Here is a 14,231-nt window from a genome sequence, read left to right on the forward strand (position 1 = left end):
AATATAAGTATAATAGAAATAAACCTTTTCATTTTTTAAAAACAATAAACTTTAAAAATTATATAAAATTCTTATTTAAATTACCGAAATATATCCCTTAAGAATTTTTCTCAAGTAAAATTTCTTATTTAGAACTTGAGGACTTTTTTAGGATATATTTGAGTAATTTAAATAATAATTTTATATAATTTTTAAGTTTATTGTTTTAAAAAAATAAAAAGAGTTTATTTTTTTTAAGGACTATTTAAATTTAATTTCAAAAGGGGACAGACTTAACATGCTAACAAATTAAAAGTTTAAAAGTATTTAATTGGGTGTCGTAGTAATCACGGCGCCACCCTTTTTTGTCATCAAGTCTAAAAAGAATAATTGCTTCGTCAGGTCCCTGAACGTTTTATATATTCACATTTCAGTCTAGTTTCGCCAATGATAATGACACTAAAAAATATATATATATATTTTTAAAACCAGGCAATGATTGGCCCATTTTGAAGGGTGGTGCTGCCAATAATAACAGCAACACTGAGATTCACTATCCAAAACGGGTTATTTTCATACATAATTTTACAAGTAAATTATTTTTATAAGTAATTAATTTATTTGAGTTATTTTTGAAAAGAAAACTATATATATAGTACAAAATTTTCATAGTTGGAGAGGTAAATCACCATGTTATTTAAAAAAAAAAAATCGAAAATGTCACAAGTTGCTCTCACGGAAAGAGAAATTATCATGTTAAGTAACAATTTCATAAAAGAGTTACATATAATAATAAATTTGTGACTTGATATGGCTGTTAATCTCTTCTATTTTCCAACATTTGTTTTTTTTCCCTAATAACCTAAAAACTAATCTAATTTTTAAATAAAATTTTTATTTGCTTTATTCCTGTAAGAAAAAAAACCCTTTTAGGGATTCACTAATTTTATTTGTAGAAATGACACTCAAATGAATACATAAATTATTCGACCCAAGTAAATAAGTAATTAGTTGTTATTGTCCAAAAAATTCATATTATATATGTTTTATTATTTCGATTACAATAGGGTAAATTATAGAAATAATCACTTTTATTTGTCTCAAGTTATATTTTAATCACTTATGTTTGAAATGTTATATTTTTGTCACTTATTTTATCATGTTGCAATATTTTAGTCACTGAGCGTTATTTGTCGTTAACGGGGAAATGACATGGCACGTTAACTCATCATTTCAAATGAAAATTTTAGGTTAAATTATACAATTGGTTCCTATATTTTTTTTCGTTTTGAGCTGTTTTTTTCCTTTTATATTCTTTGAACTTTCCTCTATTTTTTTTTTCTTTATTTTCCATTCTTTTCTCCTTCTTTCTCAGTTTTCTTCCTTTCATTTCTTTTAACGTAATTTTTCTATATTTTTCATTTGTTAAAACTAGTCCCTATATTTTTTTTAACAATTTAAATTAGGAAGATCAATCAAAGAGAGGGAGAAGGAAAAGAGAATGAAAAAAAAAGAAAAAAAAGTTAAAAGATCATAAAAAAATTAAATTGCTCAAAATGAAAAAATATAAGGACCAATTATATAAATTAACCTAAAATTTTTGTTTGAAATGATGATTTAACGTGTCACATCAGCTTACCGTTATACTATTAACGAGAATTAACGGCTGAATGACTAAAATGTTACAATATATTAACATAAATTACTACAATATAACATGAAATAAACAAAAGTAACTAATTTAGCAATTGACCTCTTCTTTTTATTATGTCGGGTTGTTATATTTCCATGGAGTTGTCTCTTCCTCATATTAACGCTTCTGTCATTTAAATTTACCTGTGATTGTCAAATTGGGGACCTCATTGAAATATGGTTATTAGTACAATTATTACCGTTCAATCTCAAGGCCATTGTTTCATTAGTGCTTGCCACGTTTCCATATATTTTGTTTTCAATCTAATCCATATACATCGATGAAAACGTGACTACCAAATTTTGTAAAAAAAAAAATAAATTAAAATCACATTTAAATTGCATCATATCATACGATTGATACGTAAAAGTTAATTCAAAATAATTTAATTTACAATCTATTTTCTGAAGTTTTTAAATTATTGGTTGTTGTAAATTTTATGAAATCTTGAATAGTTGAAGTGAGATTTTAGAAGTAGTTTCATCATATTAATTTCGTATTATTTCATATATTTCGAAATTTGGTGCACAATGTAAAGAACAAAAGAAAATATAGATTAAAACTAACTCTTTTCAATAGCTCACTAAACCTATACCGTAACCCTTGTAATAATAAATCATAACCTATTTCTACATTAAAGGTGGTTTTTGATACATGCATAAATATGATGAAATTTATTAAATTTCATTATTCAAAGCTGTTAGTTAATTTTAAGTTTAAAAATTAATTAACTTGCGATGACATTTTGGATGAGACCCAAACATTTTAAAATTAAAATGACTTCATAGCGTTCATAAATCTCTCTCTTAACTTCAAATTACACTTTAAATAACTCGACTTTAAATTAATTTTTACCTATCAATTGTATGATATGATGCAATTTAAATGTAATTTTAATAATTTCTTTTTTAAATTTGGTACTCACGTTTTCATCGATGTATATGAATTAGATTGAAAACAAAAGATGTAGAAACGTAGGTCCCCAGTTTGACAATATTTCAATGAGGTCCCCAGTTTGACAATGACAAGTAAATTTAAATGACAGAAGCGTTAATACGAGGAAGAGACAACTCCATGAAAACGATAACAACCCGTAACAAATTTCAGATGGTTTAAATATAAATTATTTAAATAAATAATCGAAATAATTTGAATAATTAAATTTGAAGAATATGATATTCAAACACAAATTAGTAAAAACTGGAACCATATGTTATTGAATTGATCTCATTTGTATTGATTTGATTCAAGATCATTTCAATTTATCCAATTAACAAGTTTAATCAATTTTTTACTTATTTTTCATAATTTATGAATCGAGTCAATTCAACTTTATTCAAAATTCAATTAAATGGTTGATGATTTTTTTCCATTTAAGGCGTAAATATAATTTGTGTTACAAGAAATTATTATAACAACAATTAGATTCAAGGAATACAATGTACAAATAGAATAATGATTATAATCAATATATCTATATAATTTCGACCATAATTAAATTATTACATATATTTAGATCTAAATTAAAATAAATATTGATAGAATTTAGACTTAAACCAGCATAAAATTTGGACTGAGAATTCACACCTGCAAAAATACATATAATAAAATTCAAATCTCAACACTTTAAATTTAAGGCTTTAACCTTTACCAACATTACCAATACCTCATTGGCTAATAATGGGAATCAACAACATCCACCGCAGCTGTAAAAAAGAGGGGAATTTTAAAAAGGAATGGAAGGGTGGATTGATTTATTTCTGTATTATCGGCCATGGAACGTGTGGTATTCCTCACCACTCACACACTGTCACCATTTTCATGTCTGCAAATTGCAAAGTGAAGTCCCACACCAAAACCAAACCACTCAAACCAACGGATCCTAGATTTTGCTGTCGGCAACACTGTTGTTTTGGCCCTCGTTTTCTTCCATCTCTTTATACACTAATTCTATGCTGTACAGTACACATCGTGATGAAATAGAAGAGCATATAGGCTGCAATAAATTACGAACAAAACTTTATGGGTAAGTGCCTTTTTTTAGTACCACAAGTGTCATGATCAAGTTTATATATTGCGGATAGTATTTAGGTGAAACTTTTTCTGACGATTTTAGTATTTGAATTTAATTCAAATTTCGACGAAGAAATTCACTTCCATTTCTTCTAACCATTTGTATGACAAAACTTATATGAAATTAAAAATTTGTGGAGGAATCAAAGCTAAAATTATTTATGTTAAAATGGTTGAAATTCAATTATTAAATTCTCATATAATTAAAGAGCTAAAAAAAAAAACCAAGCAATTAAATCTTAGAAGGACTAAAAAAATTATTATACCCAAGCCCCAGCCTATTTGGCATTGCAACATTGCTATGTATACAGGTCGAATTAAGTTGGATTAGATTAAGATATAATATCTTTGTAGAAAGATGAAATATATATAATATTAAAATGGGATAAGAGATAATTGTCAAAATTATACATGAATTTTGATCTAATTTGCAATGTTATGGATGAACTTTTATTTTGCATAATTTTATATATGAAATTCGATTTGATTCATTTTTCAGAAATTATTAGCATCATTATCGATGTAACACTATTTTATGTTATACATTGCATACATAAATAATTATATTTTCAATATAAAATTATTTGATCTATTTATTTCTTTAAACGTGTATAACTGAATCAAAATTAAAGTTTTATATATATATTTGAACTACAATTAAAATTTCATATGTATAATTGCACAATGAATCAAAGTTCATGTGTAATTTTGAGAGGTAATTATTTGAATTGACAACTTATAAAGTTTTAGACTCCTCAAACATAACTGAAATTGTCACAAGTGTCTCATTTATTTATATATTTAATTTTTATTATACATTCTCAATTCACTTGTAGAGTCTAAAAACTCACAAACTATATATAAGATTGTTTTTCCATATATAATTATTTATGTTTTGATCAACTTGAAATATGAATGTTGAATTTTGCTTAAGACACCTATATTTATATATAATTAACTTAAACTCATTTAGACTTATTCATATCATTTTAAAAAAAATCTTTTACTTAATATTTGATAATTTTATATTATTTATTAAATTTTTTGAAAGTTTATTAAATATCTAAGTATAAATAACTTTATTTATTTTAAATAGTTACATTACAGTATAAGTTTTTATATAACATAAATTACATAAAATATAAAAATAATTATATCGTAAACTTAAAAAATAAGTTGAGCCAGATTGAATTTAAGCTTTTAGTATTAATTCTTAAGTTTGATTTATATTTAAAACATATTTAATTTTATATAATATTTTTATTTAAATCTTTTATATATCTATCGGAAAGAATTTGGAATTTGGAATTTGGAATTTGGAATTTGGAATGAGTAGGGTAACACTTGGATATGTGGACTATTTAGCATGAAAACTGTTTGGTCTTTCAAGTTTTGATTCTAGGGCAAAGCCAAGATGGCAAGCATGGGTTTTTGCTGGAAAAATCTCTCTTTTGGCCTCTCAATAAAATTAATATTTTAATTTCAGCCCTTAAGAAAAATGATTTTTTTTAAATTTTAACCTCTCCTAATTATTAATTATTCAATTTAAATCCTTTTAGTTTCTTAGTCAAAAGAAAAAAGTTACACTTTTTACCCCTCCCAAAAATTGATGATTCAATTTAAACCCTTTTCCTCTTTCAAAATTTTATAATTTTTATCTCATCTTTCTAGCATAAAATCCATGGTTTCACCCATTCGCATTAGTTTGATCAAACTAAACTTATCCAAATAAAAAAGAATCTATTCCAAATTCAATTCAGTTTAGAGTGGGCCTAATTAGCTCGATTCTTAGATTGATTTAATATCTACATTTTTTACATACAAGGGCGTAGGGACTTGGCCGATTAGCCCCTAAGCTCAAAGGGCTAATTGCTTTGGTAATCCTTCTTAAAATTTTATAATTCAATTTAAAGTTTTTAATACAAAATTCATGCTTTACCCCCAAATAATTTTAAAGTTTATTTCAACCGTTAACAAAATAAAATTATGGTTTCGCCCCTCCTTGCATATAATGACTGGAGTAAGAGGTGATCCACTCGGCATCTTTTGATGGAAAAGTGAAATAATTAAAAGGGAAAGCTTAGAACTTTTTCATTTTTGGCAATGGTGGTAGGCCCTCATAAAAGTAATAATATATTCTTATGATGACCACTTGATGGATATGTAATAAAAAGAAGTATGTAAATGAGTAGTTCTTCAGTAGGACTTTAGATTGTGTGCATTAGTTTTGGCTTTTATCTTACATAAAATATCAAGGCATTAGAATAGTGGTAATGTACATTGCATTCGTATAGAAAGAATATAAGTTCAAACTTTGAAGATAATATTATTATGACGGTAGTACAAATATCAAACATAAACAATAAAATAAACATAAAAGATACCAAGTAATTATCTTTTCTCTTATACGAATCTAGTAATTATGAAGATAAAAATTGAGGAAGGAAGATACATTGCCTTTATACTTTTATTTTTAGAAATTTAATCTCTCTACTTTTTAAAATTTTAAAATTAGGTCCGATAGTTAGTACTATTAAAATTATTTTTTAAATTCACATTTATTATAATATTTATTTAGTTACTTCTTTTTATATTTCAAATTGTCATACCAACAAATTTAATAAAAATTAATAGTGTTAAAATTGAATCAATTTTGAAATCAAAAAGTAAAAAACTAAATTTCTAAAAATAAAAATAAAGAGACTAAATTATAAATTTATGTAGACATATTTTAACAAAAAATAATTATTTTATTAAAAGTTTATAATAAATAATTGATTTTTCTTTCAAATGATTTCTGATTCCTTTATTACCAGTTCCAACTAATTATTTAATACATGGTTTCTTCTTTGTTGTTTATTTTTTTGGTCAATGGTTAGGACATTGTTGTTGTCATGCATGAAAACAAAGAGATGATAAAATAATCTTTGAGGGTCCATTATTGTTTAGTTATTTATCAGAATTTTCTGTCTCAAGCCCCCAAAAAAATTGAATTAAAATTTAAAGATAATCTTTCTATTTATCGATTTAGACGAATTTATTCATTTCATTTTATTAGTCCTATTTTTGGTTTTGGATAACTTTTCCTTAATTCTATTTAAAAACAAAAAAATCAATTTTCATAATTTTGTTTACTAATTTGGCCTTTACTTTTTAATTATTGTCTTAATTAGCTCTCAAACTATTTTGTTCAATTCAGACGAATTTCACTATAATTTAACAAAATTATTAGATATTAATAGTGATGTAATTTAATGGATTTTGTAAAGCAAAATAAAAGAGTGTCTAATTTTTTGTGACATGAGAACAGAATGGGTCAATTCAATTCCAATTCCAATCCCTTTAGTTTTTAAATTTTTTTATAAAAGTGATTAAATTTTAATTTAATCTCTATATTTTGCTCAAATTTGAGATTTAATCTATATATTTTAATTTCAATATAATTTGATACCTTAATTTTTATAACAATGATGTGAACTTTTAAGAATTGTTAGTACCATTAATTTTTTATTAAATTCAAGTTTATTATAAATTTTTTATTACATGGATGTCAAGTGACTTTTTTAGTTTCAAAAGATCATATTGGCAAATTTAACAAAATAAAAATCAGTAGTATTAACAAGTGGACCTAAATTCTTAAATTTGAAAAATAGACAACTTTTTAAAATAAAAGTATGAATATTCAATTTTAAATATATAAAGGATACAAAAACTTTTAAAAATTATAATTTTAAATTTTTACTTTATAATTTAATAAAAATAATTAAGCCGTGTGTGAATAGCATACTAATTATATAAAAACAACATAGTAAGCCTCCTTTTCTTTAATTTGGTGAATGGGTAAAAGAGGAGCAATTCAAACTTAAACAAAGATAAAAGAAGAAAGGTATAAAGCAGCCTATAGTCCTTGAATTTGATAATTTTTTCAATTTGGTCCTTCAACTTTTTTTATTCGTAATTTTTCCAATTTGATCCCTAATCTTGGATTCTGTAAAGGTGTGATGAAATGAACTCTGAGATAATCTAAGAATATTTAAAAATCATACAAAAATTATAAAAGAATTTAGCATTTTAAAAGAAAATTAGGTGATGATGTAGAACAATCTCAAAGTGTAACATTATCATTCCTTAACAAAATCCAAATTCAAGGATCAAATTGAAAAAAGCAGCCAAGTTCCAAAGCTAACTGGACCAAAAACAGTTAGGAATGATGATGGTAAAAATGATAAAAGTTTAAGGACTAAAAGTTGCTTTACCCAAAAAAAATGAAAATGAAAGAAGGGAAAAATAATTAGCAAAAGAATGAAAATAAATAGAAATAATTTATATATATTTTAATATGCTTAATATTACTTTTTAATTATGCTACATTTTAATTAATTTTCTTGTAAATTATTATGTTATGTTTATATATTAATTAAATTTAAAAAATAAATTTATTAATTATTCTTATTTTAATTGATATATTTAAAGAAAATGATCAATATATACATTCCTAAGGTAATTTAAGATTTAAACATGATTTATTTGGAAATGAGTGTTTTAACTTTTGTTTTATTTTTATTTTTTATACAATGCCTAGAATTACCCATTGCCCCTTAAATAGGAGGATAATGCGCTTTAACACACTCGAATTCATGACCTCCTACTCTAAAAATAATATTGATGCCAATCGAACTAAAATTCAATGAATATTTTTATTTTATTTTAAATATTGCATATAAAAGATTGGAATAATTTAAATTAATCAGTATCCAATACCTTAGTAATTATCATAAATTTAATTTTATAATAAAAATAAAATTGACAAAAATAACTTTTGACAACTATTTAGTAAATTAGAAAAATCTATATAATTGTTCCATCATTTACTGAACCACAAATAGCCACAGGGAATAGTGCTGTGGTTCACCCAAGAACAATGGATCACTCCAATATCCCTGAGGTTTACGAGAGACCGGTTCATGATAAAGAAAACAGGCCCCTGCTTTTCGTCCATCAGGTTTAGTTTAATTTCAAAATTGTGGAGATGCGGGGTATCGATCCCCGTACCTCTCGCATGCTAAGCGAGCGCTCTACCATCTGAGCTACATCCCCTTGTTGGGTACGCAATGCAATAGAAATAGAAAACAACTAAATACAGAAAACGGAAACTTCAAGACCGCAACGATAGGTTATATTTTCTCTTTTCTTACAAAATACTAGTTTTTTAACTCCCCGCATCTACAGTTTTAATCATTTTAAATTAAAATTTAATAAATAATATCTTTTAAGTTCTAAAATATTATTATTTTATTATAGAGTTTTAATCATGAAAATTAGCACGTAAATAGAAATTATCATTTTTTTTCTAAATATAGCATAGAAAACAATTTAAATACATAGTTTATAAATATACAATACCTTAAAACTAATTTCTTTTATTTTTATCTTTATTTATTTTTCTGTCCTTTTTCTCTTTTCTTTCTTGGTCAAGTTATAGTGTTGGTCCTTTATTATGCTTAAATTTAGAATTAAATTCTTCTACTTTAATTTTGACATAATTTGATCCTTCTATTTTTATTATATAATTGGTTATTCCAAATAGCTAGCACTTTTAATTATTCTAATTAACATAATGACATGGGTCTTTTATTAAAAAACCTCTCCTAACTACATCAAGGCTTAATCATCTTCTAACTAATCATACTAACAAAAAAAATTTAAAATCCACTTGAGCATTTGAACTAAAACTATAAACCATGTTAGTTATTTGGCTAACTAATTATATTGTAAAAGTAAATCAACACATTATGTCAAATTAAATATAAGGGCTAAATCTCAAATATGAATATAATAAAAGGACCAAACCTAAAATTTGACATTCTTTCTTTCCATTTTTCTCTCTCCCCTTCCTTTTTTTTTTTCTATGGTGCCTAGCTACAATAAACTATGTATTTAGTTTTTATATATGTTAAAGATGTACAAGTAGTTAGAAGAAGTGGAAGTGGATTTTTTTTCTAAATATTTGGACCAAGTTTGAATCCTAGAATCATTATTATTAAGAGTACTTTACTTGAATATCACCCCCGACCTGAATAGAATTATGCTTGGATCGTAAAACGGATGACGATTGGCCACTCTTTGGCGCCAAGGAAAAGAATATAAGAAGCATCTGACTCCTTCATGCATGCTCCACTTGGCTAAGGGATATAGCTTAGTTAGTAAAAAGCTCCGCTCTTGCAATTGGACCATTGCGATTACAGATTGAGTGTCTAATTGTCCAGGCGGTAATAATAGTATCTTGTATCTGAATCAGTGGCTTGTTTTTTTTAAATAATGGGGAAGGGGATCGAAACATGCCACTGAAAGACTCTACTGAGACAAACCAAAATTAATAAATTAAATTTAGTCTTTTTTAACCTTTGATTAAATAGAAAATTTATAATTTTAGCCCTTTCGAAAATCTAATAATTTAATTTAAGCATTTTTAAGACAAAAATTTTAGTTTAGGCCCCCAAATTTTATAATTTTATCTTGACCCCTAAACAAAATTTTTGACTTCTATCTCTTGGTGATAATTCAATATTTTTTAATGTTGAATGTTATTTCAGTTCAAAATTTTACCTATTTATTTTAAGAATTAAATGTTTAGAGAGTAAATAACTATATGTATATTAGTGGTATTAATTTACTTTTTAACGTGTATTATAATGACTCATTAAAGAAAATAAATAAATGATTAGAAAATAAATGGTTGTTCACCTCATCTCTTAATTTTGTGGTAGGGGATTCAATCTCTATTCATGGGAATGGAACATATTTCATAACTAATCGTTCACCTTTTTAAAGAATATCTATGATAAAAAATTAATTATCACTATTAACGATGAATAAAAAAATGGATTTAATCCTATTATCATTGGAAAGCTAGGGTTTATGGTTTGATAAGAGATTATGACGGAATTGAAGTGATTAAAAAGTCAAAGATGATATCTGTAGCGACGTAAATAATTACTTGATCGCTAATTGTGGCGATTTATAAAAACTTGGAAATTGAAATTTGATTTTAAAATAAACCGGAAGTCGCCACCGATCCTTTTTCATAGGTGTGATCGGACACCTATTAGATCTATTTTTTTAAAACAAAAGAAGGATGAATTTGGGTCTACGTCGAAATCCAGAGAAAAAGTAGGGCTCGGGAGTCGGCTACGCGCGAGGAAGGTATTAGCACCCTCGCGACGCCCAAAATTGGTATCGTATAAACATGTGTTGTCTTGATTTTCAAAAATACGAGTTCAATTTAAATTCTAATCGTGATCCAATTTAAAAGACGAGAACTTTCAATTTTTGATTTTTAAGAAGGATATACCGTTTTAACACGAGTCGATTGATGTTCACCCAACATAGCAATGAAATCGACGACTTGGTGTTAAGCTGATATGTTGCCTTATGCATTGAAATTAATCGGAAAACAGAAATAAAATTTTAGAAATAATGCCAAAACAAATTGATACGAAATAGAAATGAATAAAAATGCCGGTATATATTAAAACAAATAATAAATATGATAATAATATTAAAACAAATAATTATGCATGTGATATTAACGTAAATGATGATAATTTTAAACATGAAATAAAAACAACGGATATATATACACAACTATAATATTAACAGTGGGTGCATAAAATATATAGTAATGAAGTCATAAATATACTATACATAGTATTTGAAATATATATATGAAATAGAGAAAAGACTAACTAATATAGCAAAAATGCATATACATATATGATGTTAAAATGTATATAAAAATGCGTAAAATATATGTACATAAGACCGTATAAAAGTATACAACTATGATACTAGAGTATATATATATGTGCATATTAGAATACTTATTGAAACTAAAACTAATACTAATAATAGCAAAATAATAAAATAATATAATTAAAAATATGTAACTAAAAACACTATAATATGAATACGTACATACACTATAATATTAAATTATACATATCATATACATATATAAAACATGTATTAAGATTAATAATAATAAAGATGATATAAAGACACGTTCATGAAATAATAAAACATATAGCTATAGTAAAATAGATAAGGAAAATAAACGATATAAAACATATGCGATATATATATAAATAAAATGTTTATATATATATATATATAAATAAAAATGTTTATGCGATAAAAATATATACGTATATAGTAATATCGCTAGAAATACTTAATATATATAATATTTAAAATATATATATACATAATACAAAAACATATATAGCGTAATATTAAAATATAAATACAATACATACATTTTGAAACTAATAATAATAAACTATTGATAACATTTCACAAATATAAGTATATACTAAAATATACATAATAATACATAAAATATAATATTAAGAACACAAGTATACAATATATGAAAAATATATATAACAAAATATTAAAATATTTACACAATCTATACACATAAAAATAATAATGATGCTACATACATAATATACATATAAATATATGAAATATATCTACATATATGTACATGAAATATATACGCTATTATATATAGTAAATACAGTAAATAAAATAAATATATATAAAACTATAATTAATAATGGTAAATATCAGAAAATGAAAGCAAGAAATTTGAAAATAAAACAATAAACTAACAAGAAGGACTAAATAGAATAAAGGATCTAATTCTGGGGCAAAAATAGAAATAAAATAGCAGGGAAGGACCAAAATGTCACGCGCGAATAATTTAGGAGGGCTAAAACAGAAAATATTCTCTTACACCAAAATGCTGTGCAGCACGGAGGGACCAAATTAAAAAATGGCCAAAATTCTGGGGCCAAATTAAAATATAAAAGCTTGATTGTAAAACGTTGAAAAAGAGGAAGGGCCGATTGCGCAAATAACCCTTCTGTTTTAAAAAACGCGGATCCTGTCGGAGCGGGTCGGGTCGACCCGACCCGGGGTCCAAAACGACATCGTTTTTGGGCTTAAACGGAGGGACCAAAACGGTGCGTTTTGGTCCCCTATAAAAGTCAAATTTTTTTTTAAAAAATCATTTTGAGCCGGGGTTTGGAAAAAAAGAAAAAAAAAGAAAGGGAGAAGAGGAGGGAGGGGAGAAATCCGGCTAGGGGGCCGCACACGGTGGCCGGAGAGGTAAAAAATTATATTTTTTTGTTGTTTTTTTATTTCCGAATATATATGTATATTTGTTAGAAATGAAGAGAAAAAAAAAGAACATGTTTGAGAAAATAATAAAGAAAAATGAAAAAACGAATCACCTTTTGATTTATGTTTTCGTTCCTTGTTTTCTTTTTGTACTTTGCTCTGCTTTTTATATTTGATTTATGCTATTTGTTGTTTGAATTGATTGCTGGTATTGTTATTCCCTCAAATGACCGATCTTTTTACATTGATTTTCATGGCTTTTACAGCCTTTACATTGTGTGTTTGCTTGACCTTGTAGGTGAAAGGGCATGGTGCTGTAGAGCTGGTGAAAGTGACCGGTGGCAGAGGGCATGGGGTGCAGAGGGTAGGTGGGGGTGGTTGTGGCGCTAGACATGTTTAGGGTTTCAGAAACTGAAACCCTAAGTCAGAATTTGGGTCAAAGGTTTGGGCCTCATGTGTTTGGGTATTATTTGGGCTATTAACAGTTAAGGTTTGGGTTAATGGTTTATGTTGTAAATGGGTCATGGGGTTGGCTGATACTTTAGTGGGCCATTCGGGTTTTATGGGCTGAAGTTATAAATGAGTTTGTAAAAATGTAAATGGGTTCAGGGGTATTGAGTTCAAAATTGGCCTGTACAATATCAGTTATACATTATTCACTATGAAAATCTTTTATAAATACTTACTACAAAAAAGACAACATATACTTAAATACACAATTTTATCTTGGAGTTAAATAGTTATGTTGTTCAAAGTTATTTATTATAACTAGTATGATTCTCTTACTTTGTATTAGGTTGATTATTTATTTGTGTCAAATTACGGAATGCAAATTTGAAAGTTAAAATATACTCTAATTATACTTATAAAAATTAATGATATTAATTATTTGGATTAATTAATAACATTATAAAAATACATGGACCAAATTTTATTAGAAATTAATAGAAAATCAAAATCAAAATTTAATCATTTTTCTAAAATTACAAAAAAGTAGTGTAAAACCAACATAAACCTAAAAGAAACAAAGAACCACGTGTTAGTATTTAAAACTTTTGGGGTTTTTAAATTATATATGACAATGCAATGTTTTAACTGAAAAGTTACTATTTGAATGAATTAATAACACTATAGAAATATAACGACCAATTTATATTAAAAATTAAAATATAAAGATTAGATATCAAATTTAAACATATTAGAGGAACCAAAACTTAAATTTAACGACATTGATAAAATGCAAAAAGAAAAAAGAGAGGGAAAATATACCTAAAAAAAAAAGATAGAGAAAGCAAAATTA

General features: G+C 25.7%; 2 non-coding genes across 2 annotated transcripts; both read right to left on the reverse strand.

Moving 5' to 3' along the window:
• Positions 1–8,599: 8,599 nt before the first annotated feature.
• Positions 8,600–8,739, reverse strand: LOC128295748 (small nucleolar RNA snoR74). Its single transcript, XR_008286306.1, has one exon. It is a non-coding gene; the product is annotated as a small nucleolar RNA snoR74 (small nucleolar RNA).
• A 30-nt stretch (positions 8,740–8,769) lies between these two features.
• Positions 8,770–8,842, reverse strand: TRNAA-AGC (transfer RNA alanine (anticodon AGC)). The gene has a single exon. It is a non-coding gene; the product is annotated as a tRNA-Ala (tRNA).
• Between the last annotated feature and the right edge of the window lie 5,389 nt (positions 8,843–14,231).

This window comes from Gossypium arboreum, chromosome 7 (assembly GCF_025698485.1).
Source record: "Gossypium arboreum isolate Shixiya-1 chromosome 7, ASM2569848v2, whole genome shotgun sequence".
Lineage (NCBI taxonomy): Eukaryota > Viridiplantae > Streptophyta > Magnoliopsida > Malvales > Malvaceae > Gossypium > Gossypium arboreum.